Raw genomic sequence first — 20,138 nt, 5'->3', positions numbered from 1 at the left:
AGGAAATATTCCAACCCTGATACTCTATGATGATCTATGGGTATGTTTACACTACAAAATTAGGTCAAATTTATAGAAGTCGGTTTTTTAGAAATCGTTTTTATATAGTTGATTGTGTGTCCCCACACAAAATGCTCTAAGTGCATTAACTCAGCGGAGTGCTTCCACAGTATCAAGGCTAGCATCAACTTCCAGAGTGTTGCACTGTGGGTAGCTATTCCACAGTTCTTGCAGTCTCCGCTGCCCATTGGAATTCTGGGTTGAGATCCCAATGCCTGATGGGGCAAAAAACATTGTCGCGGGTGGTTCTGGGTACATGTCATCAGGCCCTCCTTCCCTCCCTCTCTCTGTGAAAGCAATGGCAGACAATCGTTTCGCGCCTTTTTTCCTCAGTTACCTGTGCAGACGCCATACCACGGCAAGCATGGAGCTCGCTCAGCTCACTGTCACCGTATGTCTCCTGGGTGCTGGCAGACGTGGTACTGCATTGCTACACAGCAGCAGCAACCTATTGTCTTGTGGCAGCAGATGGTATAATAGGACTGGTAGCCATCATCGTCATGTCTGAGGTGCTCCTGGCCGCGTCGGTCAGGAGTGCCTGGGCAGACATGGGTGCAGGGACTAAATTAGGAGTGACTTGACCAGGTCATTCTCTTTAGTCCTTCAGGCAGTCCTATTGTACCATCTTATGGTGAGTAGGCAGGAAATATGGATGGCTAGCAGTCCTATTGTACCATCTTCTGCCACGCAGCCAAGAGATGTGGATGGCTTACAGTCCTTCTGCACTATCTGCTGGCAGCCAAAGATGTAAAAGATAGATGGAGTGGATCAAAACAAGGAATAGACCAGATTTGTTTTGTATTCATTTGCTCGCCCCTCCCTCCATGAAGTCCTGCCTGAAATATGAGAGGGAGGGTTAGCTTAGTGGGTTGAACATTGGCCTGCTAAACCCAGGGTTTTTAGTTCAATCCTTGAGGGGGCCATTCTGTGTGACAGTTGTTTTTGTTTCTCCTTGATGTAAAGCCACCCCCTTTGTTGATTTTAATTCCCTGTAAGCCAGCCATGTCGTCAGTCGCCGCCCCTCCATCAGAGCAACAGCAGACAATCGTTCTGCGCCTTTTTTCTGTGTAGACGCCACACCACAGCAAGCATGGAGCCCACTCAGATCACTTTGGCAATTAGGAGCACATTAAACACCACATGCATTATCCAGCAGTATATGCAGCACCACAACCTGGCAAAGCGAAACCAGGTGAGTAGGCGATGTCAGCGTGGTGACAAGAGTGATGAGGACATGGACACGGACTTCTCTCAAAGCATGGGTCCTGGCAATGCAGGCATCACGGTGCTAATGGGGCAGGTTCAAGCCATGGAACGCCGATTCTGGGCCTGGGAAGCAAGCACAGAGTGGTGGGACCACATAGTGTAGTGGGTCTGGGACGATTCCCAGTGGCTGCAAAACTTTCGCATGCATAAGGGCACTGTCATGGAACTTTGACTTGCTTGCCCCTGCCCTGAAGCGCAGGAATACCAAGATGAGAGCAGCCCTCACAGTTGAGAAGCGAGTGGCAATAGCCCTGTGGAAGCTTGCAATGCCAGACAGCTACCGGTCAGTCAGGAATCAATTTGGAGTGGGGAAATCTACTGTGTGGGCTGCTGTGATCCAAGTAGCCAACGCAATCAAAGATCTGCTGCTATCAAGGGTAGTGACCTTGGGAAATGTGCAGGTCATAGTGGATGGCTTTGCTGCAATGGGATTCCCTAACTGTGGTGGGGCCATAGACGGAACCCATATCCCTATCTTGGCACTGGAGCACCAAGCCAGCGAGTACATAAACAGCAAGGGGTACTTTTCAATAGTGCTGCAAGCACTGGTGGATCACAAGGGACGTTTCACCAACATCAACGTGGGATGGCTGGAAGAGGTACATGATGCTCGCGTCTTCAGGAACTCTGGTTTGTTTCAAAAGCTGCAGGAAGGGACTTTATTCCCTGACAAGAAATTAACCGTTGGGGATGTTGAAATGCCTATAGTTATCTTTGGGGACTCAGCCTACCCCTTAATGCCATGGCTCATGAAGCCATACACAGGCAGCCTGGACAGTAGTCAGGAGCTGTTCAAATATAGGCTGAGCAAGTGCAGAATGGTGGTAGAATGTGCATTTGGACGTTTAAAAGCACGCTGGCGCAGTTTACTGACTCGGTTAGACCACAGCAAAACCAATATTCCCACTGTTACTACTGCTTGCTGTGCGCTCCACAATATCTGTGAGAGGAAGGGGGAGACATTTATGGCTGGGTGGGAAGTTGAGGGAAATCGCCTCGCCACTGGTTACGCGCAGCCAGACACCAGGGCGGTTAGAAGAGCACAGGAGGGCGTGGTGCGCATCAGAGAAGCTTTGAAGACCAGTTTCATGACTGGCCAGGCTACGGTGTGAAAGTTCATAGAATCATAGAATATCAGGGTTGGAAGGGACCCCAGAAGGTCATCTAGTCCAACCCCCTGCTCAAAGCAGGACCAATTCCCAGTTAAATCATCCCAGCCAGGGCTTTGTCAAGCCTGACCTTAAAAACCTCTAAGGAAGGAGATTCTACCACCTCCCTAGGTAACGCATTCCAGTGTTTCACCACCCTCTTAGTGAAAAAGTTTTTCCTAATATCCAATCTAAACCTCCCCCACTGCAACTTGAGACCATTACTCCTCGTTCTGTCATCTGCTACCATTGAGAACAGTCTAGAGCCATCCTCTTTGGAACCCCCTTTCAGGTAGTTGAAAGCAGCTATCAAATCCCCCCTCATTCTTCTCTTCTGCAGGCTAAACAATCCCAGCTCCCTCAGCCTCTCCTCATAACTCATGTGTTCCAGTCCCCTAATCATTTTTGTTGCCCTTCGCTGGACTCTCTCCAATTTATCCACATCCTTCTTGAAGTGTGGGGCCCAAAACTGGACACAGTACTCCAGATGAGGCCTCACCAATGTCGAATAGAGGGGAACGATCACGTCCCTCGATCTGCTCGCTATGCCCCTACTTATACATCCCAAAATGCCATTGTCCTTCTTGGCAACAAGGGCACACTGCTGACTCATATCCAGCTTCTCGTCCACTGTCACCCCTAGGTCCTTTTCTGCAGAACTGCTGCCTAGCCATTCGGTCCCTAGTCTGTAGCTGTGCATTGGGTTCTTCCGTCCTAAGTGCAGGACCCTGCACTTATCCTTATTGAACCTCATCAGATTCCTTTTGGCCCAATCTTCCAATTGGTCTAGGTCCTTCTGTATCCTATCTCTCCCCTCCAGCGTATCTACCACTCCTCCCAGTTTAGTATCATCCACAAATTTGCTGAGAGTGCAATCCACACCATCCTCCAGATCATTTATGAAGATATTGAATAAAACCGGCCCCAGGACCGACCCTTGGGGCACTCCACTTGATACCGGCTGCCAACTAGACATGGAGCCATTGATCACTACCCGTTGAGCCCGACAATTTAGCCAGCTTTCTACCCACCTTATAGTGCATTCATCCAGCCCATACTTCCTTAACTTGCTGACAAGAATACTATGGGAGACCGTGTCAAAAGCTTTGCTAAAGTCAAGAAACAATACATCCACTGCTTTCCCTTCATCCACAGAACCAGTAATCTCATCATAAAAGGCGATTAGATTAGTCAGGCATGACCTTCCCTTGGTGAATCCATGCTGGCTGTTCCTGATCACTTTCCTCTCATGCAAGTGCTTCAGGATTGATTCTTTGAGGACCTGCTCCATGATTTTTCCAGGGACTGAGGTGAGGCTGACTGGCCTGTAGTTCCCAGGATCTTCCTTCTTCCCTTTCTGTTTGTTTCTCCTTGATGAAACCCCCCGCTCCTTGGTTCACTCTACTTCCCTGTAAGCTAAGCATCCTTCCTTCGATCACCACTTGCAGAGGCAGTAAAGTCATTGTTGTTTCAAATTCATGCATTCTTTATTAATTCATCACACAAATAGGGAGATAACTGCCAAGGTAGCCTGGGAGGGGTGGTGGAGGAGAGAAGCACTGGGAGGGGTGGTGGAGGAGGGAAGGACAAGGACACACAGCACTTTAAAAGTTTAAAACTTATTGAATGCCAGCTTTTTGTTGCTTGGGCAATCCTCTGGGGTGGAGTGGCTGGGAGGCCGGAGGACCCCCAATGCGTTCTTGGGCGTCTGGGTGAGGAGGCTATGGAAGTTGGGCAGGAGGGCAGTTGGTTACACAGGGGCTGTAGCGGCAGTCTGTGCTCCTGCTGCCTTTCCTGCAGCTCAACCATACACTGGAGCGCATAAGTTTGATCTTCCAGCAGCCTCAGCATTGAATCCTGCCTCCTTTCATCATGCTGCCGCCACCTTTCAGCTTCAGCCCTTTCTTCAGCCCGCCACTTACTCTCCTCAGCCCACCACCTCTCCTCCTGGTCATTTTGTGCTTTCTTCCACTCTGACATGGTCTGTCTCCATGCATTCGTCTGTGCTCTGTCAGTGTGAGAGGACAGCATGAGCTCAAAGAACATTTCATCACGAGTGTTTTTTTCGCCTTCTAATCTTCACTAGTCTCTGGGAAGGAGAAGATCCTATGATCCTTGAAACACATGCAGCTGGTGGAGGAAAAAAAAAAAAGGAACAGTGGTATTTAAAAAGACACATTTTATAGAACAACGGGTACACTCTTTCACGGTAAACCTTGCTGTTAACATTACATACACAGCATATGTGCTTTCGTTCCAAGGTCACATTTTGCCTCCCCCCACCACATAGCTAGCCCCTCATCCCTCCGTGTGGCTAACAGCGGGGAACATTTCTGTTCAGCCACAGGCAAACAGCCCAGCAGGAATGGGCACCTCTGAATGTCCCCTTAAGAAAAGCACCCTATTTCATGACCATGAATGATATCACTCTCCTGAGGATAACACAGAGAGATAAAGAACAGATGATGTTTGAATGCCAGCAAACATACACTGCAATGCTTTGTTCTACAATGATTCCTGAGTACGTGCTACTGGCCTGGTGTGGTAAAGTGTCCTACCATGGGGGATGGAATAAGGCTGCCCTCCCCAGAAACCTTTTGCAAAGGCTTTGAGAGTACATCCAGGAGAGCCGCAAATTCCAGGGCAAATTAATCATTAAACATGCTTGCTTTTAAACCATGTATAGTATTTTAAAAAGGTACACTCACCAGAGGTCCCTTCTCCGCCTGGCGGGTCCAGGAGGCAGCCTTGGGTGGGTTCGGGGGGTACTGGCTCCAGGTCCAGGGTGAGAAACAGTTCCTGGCTGTCGGGAAAACCGGTTTCTCCGCTTGCTTGCTGTGAGCTCTCTACAACTTCATCATCATCATCTTCCTCGTCCCCAAAACCTGCTTCTGTGTTGCCTCCATCTCCATTGAAGGAGTCAAACAACACGGCTGGGGTAGTGGTGGCTGAACCCCCTAAAATGGCTCATCATAGAAGCGGCATGTTTGGGACTCTGACCTGGAGCGGCTGTTTGCCTCTCTGGTTTTCTGGTAGGCTTGCCTCAGCTCCTTAAGTTTCACGTGGCACTGCTTCGGTCCCTGTTATGGCCTCTGTCCTTCATGCCCTGAGAGGTTTTGACAAATGTTTTGGCATTTCGAAAACTGGAACGGAGTTCTGATAGCACAGATTCCTCTCCCCATACAGTGAGCAGATCCCATACCTCCCGTTCGGTCCATGCTGGAGCTCTTTTGCGATTCTGGGACTCCATCATGGTCACCTCTGCTGATGAGCTCTGGCCAGCATGGCAAGCTGCAGGTGACCATGCAAACAGGAAATTGAAATTCAAAAGTTTGCGGGCCTTTTCCTGTCTACCTGGTCAGTGCATCTGAGTTGAGAGTGCTGTCCAGAGCGGTCATAATAGAACACTCTGGGATAGCTCCCGGAGGCCAATACCGTCTAATTGCGTCCACAGTACCCCAAATTCGACCCAGCAAGGCCGATTTCAGGGATAATCCCCTTGTTGGGGGTGGAGTAAGGAAATCGATTTTAAGAGCCCTTTAAGTGGAAAAAAAGGGCTTCATCGTGTGGACGGGTGCAGGGTTAAATCGATTTAACGCTGCTAAATTCAACCTCAACTCCTAGTGTAGACCAGGGCTAAGATATTAAATCAGCCTTGTCCTGATGTAGAGACTTGGAAGATGGACTAGATAATTTACTAGATTTTTTTTGCAAGACTATCTAGCCTATAACCATAAAACACTGCAAACAGGTGCTTTTTCATTGTATGGCCCTCTCCATGAAAGAATGATAATTATCATAGACCATTTCCTCTTCAAGGACCCCAATTCTTTACTGAGTGGCTCTCAAAACCATTTTGCAGCTCACCAGGAAGGGCTGGTCCCTAGACCACAGATTAAGAAAGATCCAGTGCTATAAATTACAAAGCTCTCACTGTCACCTCTTCTTTTGGAATCCTTGGTGGGTACTTGTGATTAAATGAAGTCTCTTTCTAAATGAATGATTAAACAGCATCACATACATTAATTATTCCATCAAAAGTTTTCTTGTTTAGCTATTCAGGTTAGGATCACAGCTCAGGCCTCCTATTTGCCTTTACCCTAATGACAGGGTGGATAAGTATTATGGCAAGGAAGCAGGAAGCCATTAGTCATATTTGTAGTTTCTTGGACTATAGCTAGTGCGTAGGTTTGTACATAATACATTGAATCACTGAAAACTATAAGCCAGATTCTCTATTTTGCAGAGCTGCGCTTGGCACAGTGCTGAAGGGGAAAGCAAATGTGGCGTTAGGCCACCTTTGCGACTCCCTGATTTTTAGCAAGCAAGGCTGATCTCCTGGTACAGAACGGAGCGGCTCAGAGGCGGGTCTAAATTATGGCAGCTGCCAAAAGACTCTAGAGGCCATTCTGGCAGCTGGAGATCACCAGCACACAGGGACACTCCAGCCAACTCCCCAGGATGCCTCTGCTATGCACTGCCTTTTAATATGGACTGTCTTCATGGCACTATCTAGGCCACAGATGTCACTAACTGACAAGTAATTAGAATGGGAAAGGAATGGCCATAGCTTCCCTCTTTACAGTAATTTTATTATTCTTTTTTTAGATTAATTGCAATAGTAACACAAAAGTATTAACTTGCATTCTTTTGTAGAAGAAGCTTATAAACAAAAGCTCCTTCCTAAATATACAACCTATTAGTTATCTTCCTAAATCTAATGAAAACAGCCTAAAGACAGACAACATATTTGATAGCAGCAGTATTGATCATTTCCATGGTATTTTTTATTTTTAAGAGTGAGAAATTCAAAGTCAGAGAGATAAAGACTAAAACAACAAATAGTCATTTATCATCTGCTAGCTTTAATGAAGTCAGCCACATTCAGAGCGGGAAGAGTGGCAGGCAGATACTGATATGCAAAACTGTAAAGTGCTCTTTGAAGACTCAGGCAGCTAAGTATGAGAACTGAGAACTCAGTAATATAGGGAAAGAGCTAATGAGTAGATTGACTATATTAGTGGAACCATCCCTGTCTTTAAAGGATAACAAATAATGATGCCCCAAGCGAAGGAAGGAGTGGAGTGTGGGGAGGGGGTTTGTTAATTCTTGAGATGACATGACTGACTAGACCCTAGTGTCAAGGTTCCTCCCCCACTCTGAACTCTAGGGTACAGATGTGGGGACCTGCATGAAAAACCTCCTAAGCTTATCTTTACCAGCTTAGGTCAAAACTTCCCCAAGGTACAAAATATTCCACCCGTTGTCCTTGGACTGGCCGCTACCACCACCAAACTAATACTGGTTACTGGGGAAGAGCTGTTTGGACGCGTCCTTCCCCCCAAAATACTTCCCAAAACCTTGCACCCCACTTCCTGGACAAGGTTTGGTAAAAAGCCTCACCAATTTGCCTAGGTGACTACAGACCCAGACCCTTGGATCTTAAGAACAATGAACAATCCTCCCAACACTTGCACCCCCCCCTTTCCTGGGAAATGTTGGATAAAAAGCCTCACCAATTTGCATAGGTGACCACAGACCCAAACCCTTGGATCTGAGAACAATGAAAAAGCATTCAGTTTTTTACAAGAAGACTTTTAATAAAAAATAGAAGTAAATAGAAATAAAGAAATCCCCCCTGTAAAATCAGGATGGTAGATATCTTACAGGGTAATTAGATTCAAAAACATAGAGAACCCCTCTAGGCAAAACCTTAAGTTACAAAAAGGATACACAGACAGAAATAGTTATTCTATTCAGCACAATTCTTTTCTCAGCCATTTAAAGAAATCATAATCTAACACATACCTAGCTAGATTACTTACTAAAAGTTCTAAGACTCCATTCCTGGTCTATCCCCGGTAAAGACCAGCATATAGACAGACACACAGACCCTTTGTTTCTCTCCCTCCTCCCAGCTTTTGAAAGTATCTTGTCTCCTCATTGGTCATTTTGGTCAGGTGCCAGCGAGGTTACCTTTAGCTTCTTAACCCTTTACAGGTGAGAGGAGCTTTCCTCTGGCCAGGAGGGATTTCAAAGGGGTTTACCCTTCCCTTTATATTTATGACACCTAGAAAAAAGCAAGCAGAGATAACATGACTGAGCAGACCTGAAGCAAGACTGACAGCCACAGCCCAGTCCAGAGGAAGATGAGAAGCTGTACAGTACAGATGATCACCAGGCACCATCAAATACAGAACATGGTCTGGTCTCTTACAAAGTCAGAGACTAGAAAGAGACTATTTCTGACACACTCACACACATAAACTAACATAACATCAAGCAGCTCCAGAACCTGCCTTGCTGAAGTTGTATACTGTGAAGACCTGAAGCCTTGATCTTGCAAGCTGCACTTCTGGGGAGCCCCATCACCTTCAGTGGGGCTCTGCATGAACACAAGGGTTCATCCACACTGAGCAGCTTGCAAAATCAGTGAAAATGGTACTAGCACTGAAGCTGCTGTTGTCGGATTCCTGTGAGAGAATCCTCCCAGCAAAATGAGGTTAACATTGTTACCTTCACAGGCACAGAAAGTGATTTCTTAGTTTAAATTAAGATGAATATTTGCTGACATATCATTGTTTCCTTTAGTAATTCTATACAAGCTTATTTACTTCTCTGCTGCTTTATGCTGTGCTTGAATCATTGGTGAAATGTTTTACTGCTCCTGATTAAACCTGTAAAAAGGGATGTGACTGGTTACCATGGAATGCAGGGTATGGAGCTGCTATTCAACCACAAACATTAATGATGGGTTATGTGTTGTCTCTCACTATTTAGCTAGTATTAAGAAAAAGGAACGTGGTTTACAAACAGCACTTGTGAAATCAAGTTCTTTTTCATAAAAGTGCACGAGTACAAATTGGCTTTAAACAGTAGCAGATTTAGAGTTAGTAGGGCCCTGTGTTCAGCTTCATTTCGGGGGCCCCTCCTTGGGACCCAGCGAAGAAAAAGAACATTCTTTTTTTTTCCTTCATCCTCCTCCTATAAGTAATAGGAAGTAAATAAATAAAGTGAGGTACCTTGATTGTTTTTGTAGTCTAACTTATTTTTTCACCGACCACTTGAAAATCACTGAGGGTTTCGGCAGACCACTTAATGATCTTTCCAAATATTGTTAGTACCGTTACCTAACTATTGTAAAGCGCTTTGGATAAGAGAGCTTTATTTAAAAAAATGTAAAAACACTTTGGAGTGCAGGGTCTGGCCAGGACTTAGGGTGTCAGAGGGGGCTCAGGGTTGGGGCAGGAGGTTGGGGTGTGGAGCGCTTACCTGGGACAGCTCCCATCTAGTGTGAGGGGTGCAGGTGGAGATGTGGGGGGGATGCAGGAGCTCCTATTTGGTGCTTAGGATGGGGATGAGGATGTGTGGGGGTGCAGGAGCCAGGGAGGGCTGGGTGTGTGTGGGGGGGGGTGCAGGAGTCAGGGCAGGGGACTGGGGGTGTGGGCTGGGGTCATGAGGGTGCTCCCAGCCCCACCCCGGCCCCCTGCCCTGAGTAGCTCACAGTAGGGGGTTGGGGGGTATGTGTAGGGGGAGTGCGGGGGTCCCGCCCTTGCTCCGCCCTTCCCCGATTCCACCCCCTTCCCCAAGGCCACACCCCTGCCTTTTCTCCGCCTCCTCCCCCGATTGCGTTGTGGCCTTGCTCCTCCCCCTCCCTCCTTCCTGGAGCAACCTGAGCACCGGCAAACAGCTGTTTGGAGGTGGGGGGAAGCGCTGGGAGGGAGGGGCAGGGGAGGGGGGAGCTTGGCTGCCAGTGGCTGTGGAGCTTGCAGCAGGAGCCCCAGGAGCTGGCAGGACCAAGCTTCTGCCCCCGCAGCTGCCTGGCCCTGGGGCCCCCTGTCATTGGGGGGGCCCCATGCCAGGGGAGCCTGTGTTTTACTGTAAATCTGCCTCTGGCTTTAAATGTAGCGAGACAGTCTTCTGAGAAATTCCTTTAAAATTTTATTTAATTTAAATTTATTGGACTTTTAGTCCCTAAATCAACCTTCTAGATAAAAAGCATGCCTTGAATTAGACCCAGAAACAAACTGATAGCCAGTGCGGTCTAAAGACTACAGCTGAATTATGCCCCAAACAGGAGCCAACTCTAAAGGCTAGATTTTACTCCATTGCTCCTGTTGAGTAATCCCTTACAGTACAAGAAGTTCCATTCAAACCAATGGGGCTAAGTACAGAGGCCCCAAATCAGCAGTCCATCTCTATTCAGAAAAACCCTTTAGCACGTGCTTAACTTCAGGCATGTGCCTAAGCCTCAATGAAGTCAGTGGGATTTATCATGAGCCTAAAGTTAAGAACATCCTTTAGTTTTTTCCTGAATCAAGGTAAGAGTAAGGTAATACTGGAGGTTAAGTGGGAACATCAGAATCTAGCTGAGTAAGCAGGGAGCCATGATCTGCACCAGTTTAAACTTCTGAGTGATCTTCAAGCATGTAGAATGCATTATTTGCAAGAAAGGCATTTTCCAAAAGCGATAAAAACCTTGTCTGGTTTGTACTTGTACTTGATGTTATCATTTGCAGTAAAACTCCCAAAGAACTGTTTAAGACACAAATGTAGAAAAAATTATTTTTGGAGGCAGGGGGAGGGGAGGGGAAGGGAAAATTGTGGGGAGAAAATGAGTGATAAATCCCAATCTTTTCTTTTTGCAGATCAAAATATAGCCAGCCAATAAAATCCTGATCATTAAACATTTTGCATTGCTTAGTCATAGAGAACAGTAATGTCCTGGAGGGGACAAATTGCTGTAAGCTGTAATGAGGAAAACTTTAAAAAATGAGCTTGAATTACAGCTAGTCTGTCATCAAATGCTCAAGAGAGATTTTAGTTGCTTCTTCCAGACATAGTGTTCCAATTCAAACAATCACTTCCAGACTCTGGAGAGTAAATGTTTACAGTGTGATGTGGAGCTGTTTACAGACATATCGTCGTTGTTTGTGTATGGCACGTCCACTCATTATTGTTAACAAAATGTGACATTTTACTTTCTTTGTAATCATTCGTTTACACTTGGTACAAGAGTCTTAAACTGCAGCTGTTTAATGCACAGTGTCTTCTTTTTTTATGACTGAATATATGGTCAGTAGTCAAATTGCAACCAAATACTTTTTCCTGCAATAATTTTATCCTCAGAGAAGCATCTCCATTGTCACACGCTGTCATGGACACAGATTTATGTCACTGATGCCACCATTTGTATATACCATTTTTTAATTTTGTGAAATTTCAAAGAAAAACCTTGTTCATTACATTATACTGTTCACACTAGTGTGTTCTTTTTATTCACAATGTGTATTTTAAAATTAATAAGCAGTATCTTATATGCTTTATATCATTCCAGAATATTCTGTACCTTCTATTTTTTTGTACCATCTGCTACTTCCGTCCCTTCTGTTATTTATTTCTTTTCATGGTTTCTAGAGCCTGTTGCCAGCACAACTAGTCACTTATTTACAACATTTTCAAACACATTAACTAAAGCTACTCATGGTGGTAGCATTCACATAAACCACTGCTTCAACAGTCAGAATAGTAGCAACCATATTTTAATGGAAAGGAAAATCAACCCAAAGCTATACCAGATAAATGCAACTTGCCTGATATTCAGAAGACTGCTAGCACTGTGCTCTGGCAGACTACCAAAGGGAGTGAATTCCAAGTCGAAGATTTTTAACTGAGAAAGCCCTGCTGGAGAAGCTGGAAGGTACAGTATCCGGAGCTGACAGCAAGAGCCTTCCAGCTGATACGAACAGCCACAAAGAGTATAGGGCTTAGAGACAGTCTCAGGTAATCAAATTTCACACTAATCTGAGTATTAAACACTTTTCACCCACCAACACCTTGAACTGCACACAGAAGCAAACAGGGAGCCAGTGCAGACACATGAGTACAGGTGCTTGGAGAGGTCTACTCAATTCAGGCAAACCATTGTATTTTGCACTGGTTGGAGCTTCTGAATGGTCTTCCTATTGAGTGTATCACAGTAATCTATCTTGGTGGTGATAAACTTGAATATGCCCATTATAAGGTCTGTTTTCATAGAATCATAGAATATCAGGGTTGGAAGGGACCCCAGAAGGTCATCTAGTCCAACCCCCTGCTTAAAGCAGGACCAATTCCCAGTTAAATCATCCCAGCCAGGGCTTTGTCAAGCCTGACCTTAAAAACCTCTAAGGAAGGAGATTCTACCACCTCCCTAGGTAACACATTCCAGTGTTTCACCACCCTCTTAGTGAAAAAGTTTTTCCTAATATCCAATCTAAACCTCCCCCACTGCAACTTGAGACCATTACTCCTCGTTCTGTCATCTGCTACCATTGAGAACAGTCTAGAGCCATCCTCTTTGGAACCCCCTTTCAGGTAGTTGAAAGCAGCTAGCAAATCCCCCCTCATTCTTCTCTTCTGCAGGCTAAACAGAATTCCTGTCTAAATTCCTATTTAGACAGGAATAATTGCAGCCTACGATCTAACTATAAATGAAAGGTCCTATGGGTCATCACTGCCATCTAAGAATCCAGGAGGAGCAACAGATCCAGTAAGAACACACAGTTTTGACTAATTGTAGAAAAAGGTGGGAATATACCATGGGTGGCCAAACTTATTGACCCTCCGAGCCGCATATGATAATCTTCAGAAGTTCGAGGGCCGGGGCACAGCTGCCAGGGCTCAGGGCTTCTGACCCACAGGAGGCACTTGCTGGGGCTCGGGGCTTCTTCAGTCCCACTCCTAATGAAGCCCCAAGCTGTGGCAGAAACGCCTGGTGGGGATGAAGCCCTGAGAGCCCCTGTCCCTGCTGGGCAGAAGCCCCTGCCCCCACCTGCTGCAAGGGAACGGGGCCGGATGTGGGGGGTTCAGCAAGCCACACTTTAACTGTAAAATAACCGCATATGGCTCACAAGCCACAGTTTGGCCACCCCTGGAATATATGCTCAGCTGATGGTACAAGCATTACCTCTACTAATCTTATTCCTGGATTCTGTTTAATTCTGCAACTGAATCCATGTGAGTCTGTACCTGCACAGAGCCCCATTGATTTCAGTGGAGATTTGCACAGATTTAGGGGTCTACCCATGCCGTCAGCTGCAGGGTCAGAGTCTTGATGACACATAAGCAAAGTCTGGGGGGAAATGGATGCAAGAGAGAGTGAGTGAGCTGTGAATTTATCATGCATCTTGCTAGTTCCATGATTTTTTTGTTCAGAGTTTTGTTTCTTTGTTTTTCACTCAACCCCTGTTACCTCTATTGTTAACACTTCTTTGAGGAGGGTCCTAAGGTGTTTGGCAGAAGTGTGTTTCAAGGAGGAAAAGATAGAGACATAGTGACCTCAGTCAGAGATGGGGCTCCAGGGATAAGGGCTGAATGGAATAAAACCCATTGGTAAGATGGGGAGAAGGATATGAAGAAGGTAGATGGAGGGATGTGAGACATGAAAAGAGGTAAGAACAGACAGGTGTGCAGATTATGTTCTAGAGAGCAACAGTTTATAAGAAGAATGTGCCTAGCCTCTCAATAAGCACATTGGGCAGGAGGCTTAGTGAGCATGAGGAACTTTTCCACCCTTTGTTCCCCTGTACAGGGGCTAGGCATATTCTTGGTCCTCATGCTCCAGGTGTCAGTGGACTAGGAGACTTAGTGCTGATAGCTAAAATCCATAAAGTTTGACAAGGACAGAGCCATAGCACTACTGCCTCCGCACATGGGTCAGCACAGTAAGGAGTTTGATTGCTCCCCAGCACTACTAAGCTCTGTCTACACTCGTGTATTTCACAGAAAGGGCTCCCATTCTAATGTGAGTTTAATACAGAAAGGGTTCCAGCAGCCTCTGGTGCTTTTTACCATCATGTTAATTAAACTTACTAAAATCTTTAAGTAATCTGGATAGAGGATCTTATTCTACGTGAAGTCTCATGCTGACACCAGCACTTCTGAATCAGTGGTAGAACTGGTGGGAATTATTTTGTAAAATTTCCTAGCATAGATAGGGCTCTGGTTGCAGCATCTCTGCTACAGCCTCAGTGCCTCTAGATACTGCCACTGATGTGGGCAATGGCTTAAAGGCACATACTATCCCCAAATACTTTTTATGTCAGTATTTTTTCTGGAAATATATTTCAATATCCCTTTAATCCAGTTTATGTCACAATTACACACATACTAATAATTAAAACACTTCCTGCTGTTGCACCTTTGCAATGTTATTGTTACAACTGTCTCTGTTAGTCAGAGACAGTTTGGATATGCCACATTTTTCCTGTTTTATATCATCTGCTCTTTCTGGTCTGTCTCATTAAAGAAGTCCTTTCTATCTTGTGTGAACTGCAAATCGTTTTAGTTATTAATCTGTTATTTAAAAATCCAAAACCACTTCAACAGTTGTATTTCTTCTCCTAGGCTATAACTGAAAACTACTTTAACTAAAGAAAACAACTTTATCTGTTTGTTAAATAAAGCCTGAGAGCTTTTAGAACTGTTGATCCAATAAACAATTTGTCTAGGAAGATTATAATGTATCTACAGTGTATTTGTATTTATTCCTGTGCCTGTTCAGAGATAGCTTTGTAGAATTAAGAGAGCTTGAAAAACAAAGGACAGCATTTTAATTTTTCCCCTGCATAGTCTACATGTGGATATTAAGCAGAGACTCCAAAGGATTTTTTTTTTATGTGAAGAAATATCTACATGATGATATCGGTTTTGGTTTAATTAAAAAGAAAGGCCTTGATCAACCCTTCCTATGTGAAAACACACATGATGGAGTAAAGAGGAGGAAGTATCTGGATTATTATCTTGGAGGGTGGAGTTTGTCCATAAATATACATATCCCAGGTGATCTGTGGGAGGCCACGGCCATCTGCAAGGATGCCCCATATCTCTTCACTGGCTCTGGGCCCCAGGTAAATACATACACATGATCCAGGGCTCCTGCAGCCACTGTTTGCCTTCACTATGGAGGGTGTCCACAAATTCTATTGAAGTCTCTTTAATAGCTTTGAAAATCCCAGCTACTATTATTTAGGAGTCTAAATACAGGTTTAGAAGCCTAACTTTAAGCACCCAGACACAGTCAAAAGATGGGTCCTTGGATCCAAGAGGGCCTTCAAAATCTCCCTCTTTCTCAATGAAGGTGCAGGTTTTAGGGTCCCAGGCTCAGATTCAAAGCTATACCTTTAAGCTGCCTCTACTGCTGTAGCATCCCCAAAATTGTGTAAGTTATTACTGCAAGATTGCACAGCCTGGTCTAAGTCAAGTCGAACAGGGATCTCCTCTCATACAACTTCCAGCCATTAAGCTCTTCCAAAGATCCAGTTAAAACTTGTAAATATTGTGATGTAAAGATTCCAATGAACTAATGTTCCAGAATGAGACTCCATCCTTAGAAATATTCATGATGTCTTAGCAGCGCAATTCAGTTTAAAATTATTCATTGGCTGTATTGGATACCTTAATATTAATTATTTGAACTTATATAGTACCTTTTATACAAAGATCTTAAAGCACTTAAACTAATTTATTAGGACTCACAACAATCCTCTAAAGAAAATATTGTTATCCCATTTTAAAGACGAGGAAACTGAGACACAGAGTGGTTAATAAGTGTCTTGGCAAAGACCCTAAAATCAGTGGCAAAACCAGGAACAGAAACTAGTCTTTCGGAATCCAAATTTCATACTCTAACCACCACAAAATTGGGCAGAGGGGTCATTTGTGTAGTAAAGGTGCAGAAGAAACAATGAGGACATTGTTTTCAATCTTACAATATAATGTACCATTTGTAATGTGTATGGAGTCATTCCAGTTGTTATTTGTATTCTTTATATTGTATTTTGTATTTTTATTGTATTTGTGTTTTTGTATTTTAATTCATCCAGCTTTCATCATGGGAAGCTCAGAAAAGAAAAAGCATGACCAAAACTCTGGTTTAGTAGTGTTTTCCTGACATGGTTCGTTGGCATCAAATGTATTTGAAGGATCATAGCAATTTAATAAACTATTTCCGGCCCAGTTCTGCTTCTCAAACACAGAAACATTGAAGTTGACATACTGGATCAGAACCACTCTCCTGTGAGGCCAGTATCCTCTCTTGGACAGTGGTCAGAACTAGAAGCTGCAGAGGAGGGAATGTTAGAAACCAGATGTGGGATAACCTGCCTTTCACACAGGTCTTACCTGGCGTCTTATAGCTAGAGATTGGTTTAAACACTGAAGCATAAGGTTTAAAATCCTTTGAGTAATGTCATACTCCACAGGTACTCCCCATGAAATCAATGGGACTACTCAAAGAGTAAAGTACTATTCTTTGTGAGTAAATGAAGCAGAATCAAGCCTTTAGTAAATAGGTCTAATAATCAACTAAATATTCGTTAAATTTATTTAATGTCATAATAGTAACTGTTTGCTACTAGGAAAAAGGTCAAGTGCTATACACAGAAATTTTACCTGCTGATGAAGTACAGTACAATGAAGGCACTTAGGCTTTGTAATATGGCCATTCCCAAAACTTCCTCTCCCTTTGATCCCAACCTGAGAGAAAGAACTGGTGCATTTTCTAGTTAATATACACTATGGAAAAACCACTAAACTAATTTCAGGATATACAATCTCCCCATAAAAATAGTAATTGTAGTCCTTTTTTATGTACAGGTGTATTACTTTTTCCAAGGGTAGGGTTCTTTTTATACAAAGAATAAACTGTGATTCATTGATAAAAAACATAGCCACCTCTTTAATAGAGAAATACTTTGAACAGGATCACAGGAGTGACCATACCAGAATGGATTACTGGACCATAGAGGTTGGTATCCTGCCTCCAGCAATGACCTATATACGTACTATTTCTGGGGAAGAAAATCCTCTCCCATAAATTCACCAGGCCAATTTTGCAATGCACAGGGGTTCTCAAACTTCATTGCACCACCACCCCATTCTGATGACAAAAATTACTACACATCCCCAGGATGGCGGACCAAAGCCTGAACCTGCCCGAACCCGCTGAGCCCTGCAGCTCAGGTGGGGGGGGGGGAGACAAAGCCAAAGCCTGAGCCCCTCCGCCAGCCCTGCTGCCCTGGGCAGGGGAAAGCCGAAGCCAAAGAGCGTCAGCGCCACGAGGGGCCTGAGCCCCGCCACCTAGGGCTCAAGCCCAAGCCTGAGCTCTGCTACCCAGGGCTAAAGACAAAGCTTGAGCCCACAGCCTAGTGGTGCTTGGGCTTCGGCCCTGGGCCCCAGCAAGTCTAACACAGCTCTGGCAACCCCAATAAAATGGGGTCGTGACCCACTTTGGGGTCCCAAACCATAGTTTGAGAACTGCTGCTCTACAATGGGAAGATAAGTCTCCCACATGGCGCCATCAGGAGCAATCATTGTGAACTGTGAAGCACAAGATTTGATATTCCTTAAAACATCTGCATGACATCCTAGCTAGAAAATCTGTATATTGGAAATGTTCATTTAAATATCTACCATTTAAAAATTCTACAGAATTATTTGTTTCTGTAATTTCTGCTCACAGTGAATGCTGCAGGTTACCCATATGGTGTGGAAAGAAGTATAGTGAAACCTGTAGTAGAGACCACCTTTACTGGGCTAGCTCAGATCTTAAAAGATCACCCTAAACCAGCATTTTTCAAAGTTGGGGTTGGGTTGTGGAATGTAAGACACTGGGTTGCTCTGGTCAGCACGGCTGACTGGGACGTTAAAAGTCCTGTCAGTGGTGCTGCTCAGCGAAGGCAGGCTACTGCCTACCTGCTCCAACACTGAGCTGCACCCCAGAAGTAGCCAGCAGCGGATCCGGCTTCTAGGCAGGGGGGCCAAAGGACTCTGCACTCCCATTGGCCAGTTCCCGGCCAATGGGAGCTGGGGAGGGGGGCGGTGCCTGCGGGCGAGAGCCGTGCAGAGCTGCTTGCGCACCTCCACCTAGGAGCTGTACCTGCTGCTGGCCGCTTCAGGCGCAGCACGGGCCGCAGTGCCAGGACAAGTGGGAAGCCTGCCTCTGCACCCCAGCTGTGCCGCTGACCAGGAGCCACCAGAGGTAAATCCGCACCCCAATTCCCTGCTGCAGCCCTGAGCCCCCCCAAACCCAGAGCCCCTCCTGCACTCCAAACCCCACATCCCTTGGCCCCACCCCAAAGCCTGCACCCCCATCCCAGAGCCCTGACCCCCTCCTGCACCCCAATCCCCTGCCACAGCCAAAAGCCCCCTCCCACACCCTGAAACCTTAATTCCCAGCACCACCCCATAGCTGTCACCCCTGTACCCCAATCCTCTGCCCCAGCTCCAAGTCCCTCCCACACCCCAAACCCCTCAGCCTCAGCTCCGTTGGGTCACGGGCATCAACAACTTTCTTCAACGGGGTCCCCAGAAAAAGTTTGAAAACCACTGCCCTGTGAATGTACTATTTATTAGGCAATTATGGCAACTTTGTTAAGCAACCAATTTTTTGTTGGTCCCTTGCTTCATACTCCAAAGGAGCTTTGACTATATATGCACTTTGAAAGCTATGACTCACACTACTGCCAACCCTTGTGATTTTAGCATGGCTCTTACATTTGGTGTTTTCTCTGAAGACTCAATTTCTTGAGTCATTTGATTAGGCAAGAATCTCAGCTTGATTTTTAAAGTAAATTTCTAGACCTCATGGTTCAGAAAAGCTTGAGAACCCTAAAGGCTTAAAACCCAAAAGGAAAATAGGAAGAACCCAACATTTATTTTTTTTAATCAATGATTTTTGTAAACCAATCTCATGATTGGGGTTGGCAATACTGGACTCATGAGATCTGACTTAATATGTTTCTATTTTCTTCTTGTCCTAGTGGATCATAAGATGACATATCTATCATCTATAGATATAGATAGATAGATGAAATACACACACACCCCAGTGTACTAGCAGAACGTTTTCCTTGTTCTCTTCCTTTCCCTTATTACTTAATATTAGAGTCCCCTCTTAATAAACGTGAGTTACAGCGAAGGCTTCCTAACCTCAAACGCCAGTGGGTTTTCCAGCGGGGGAATCCAGCAATCAATACATGAAACAGGTTGTTAAAGTACTGCCTGCTTACACCCTTCAGGAGTCGAGGCGAGGGACAGGGACAAAGCGTTCAGCCTGACCTGTTCTGAGACCCTGGTGCCACCTACTTCATTAACACGCTTCATGCTCAGGATGGGGTTTGACTTACTCTGCCACGGCGAAGCAGGGTTACAACGTTTTAAGACGTGAAGGTTTGCCCCTCGGGCGGGGACACAGAGCCAGGCGCCTACGGGGCGCGCCGCCCGCTCTCTACGCCTGGCCTGGCCTGGCCTCGCCTGGCCTGGCCTGGCCTGCCCCTCCTCTTCCATCCTGCGCGCGCCCCACCGCCGGCTCAACTGCCGTCCCTGCCGCGTCGCTCCTTTATCCCTCCGCGACCCCCACGCCATAGGCAGGGCGGGGCTGGGGGAGGCTTTCTTTCGCCCCTTGCTCAGACCCTGGCCTGCCCCCTCCGCCAATTTAACCCCTCTCAAAAAGGACCAGCAGAATCTTCCGCTCGTACGGGCAGGGTGAAGGGCAGTGGCTTCGGCAGCTGTTACTGAGCATGCTGAGTTCGTGGGCGTGTGCTAAATATAGCATATTCCCAGAGGGAATGCCTCCGGGAAATATGCAGATCAGCTGGACGCTGATAGGCCGCTCCTTCGGCC

The 20,138-nt window shown here is 45.6% G+C and overlaps 1 long non-coding RNA gene across 5 annotated transcripts in view; it reads right to left on the bottom strand.

Annotated features, from left to right (window-relative positions):
• Window positions 1-20,069, bottom strand: part of LOC140895735 (uncharacterized) — a 69,620-nt gene extending 49,551 nt beyond the window's left edge. For 2 of the 5 annotated variants that reach the window (XR_013634430.1, XR_013634427.1), the window contains exon 1: window positions 19,643-20,067. This is a non-coding gene — a long non-coding RNA (uncharacterized LOC140895735). Of the gene's footprint in view, window positions 1-8,299; window positions 8,430-8,450; window positions 8,545-19,642 lie in introns of those variants that run through there. The other 3 variants (XR_013634429.1, XR_013634428.1, XR_012154332.2) reach the window with 3 other exon arrangements.
• Window positions 20,070-20,138: the final 69 nt, after the last annotated feature.

This window comes from Lepidochelys kempii, chromosome 11, assembly GCF_965140285.1.
Source record: "Lepidochelys kempii isolate rLepKem1 chromosome 11, rLepKem1.hap1, whole genome shotgun sequence".
Classification (NCBI taxonomy): Eukaryota; Metazoa; Chordata; order Testudines; family Cheloniidae; genus Lepidochelys; species Lepidochelys kempii.
This window is presented reverse-complemented; position numbering and strand designations above follow the sequence as displayed.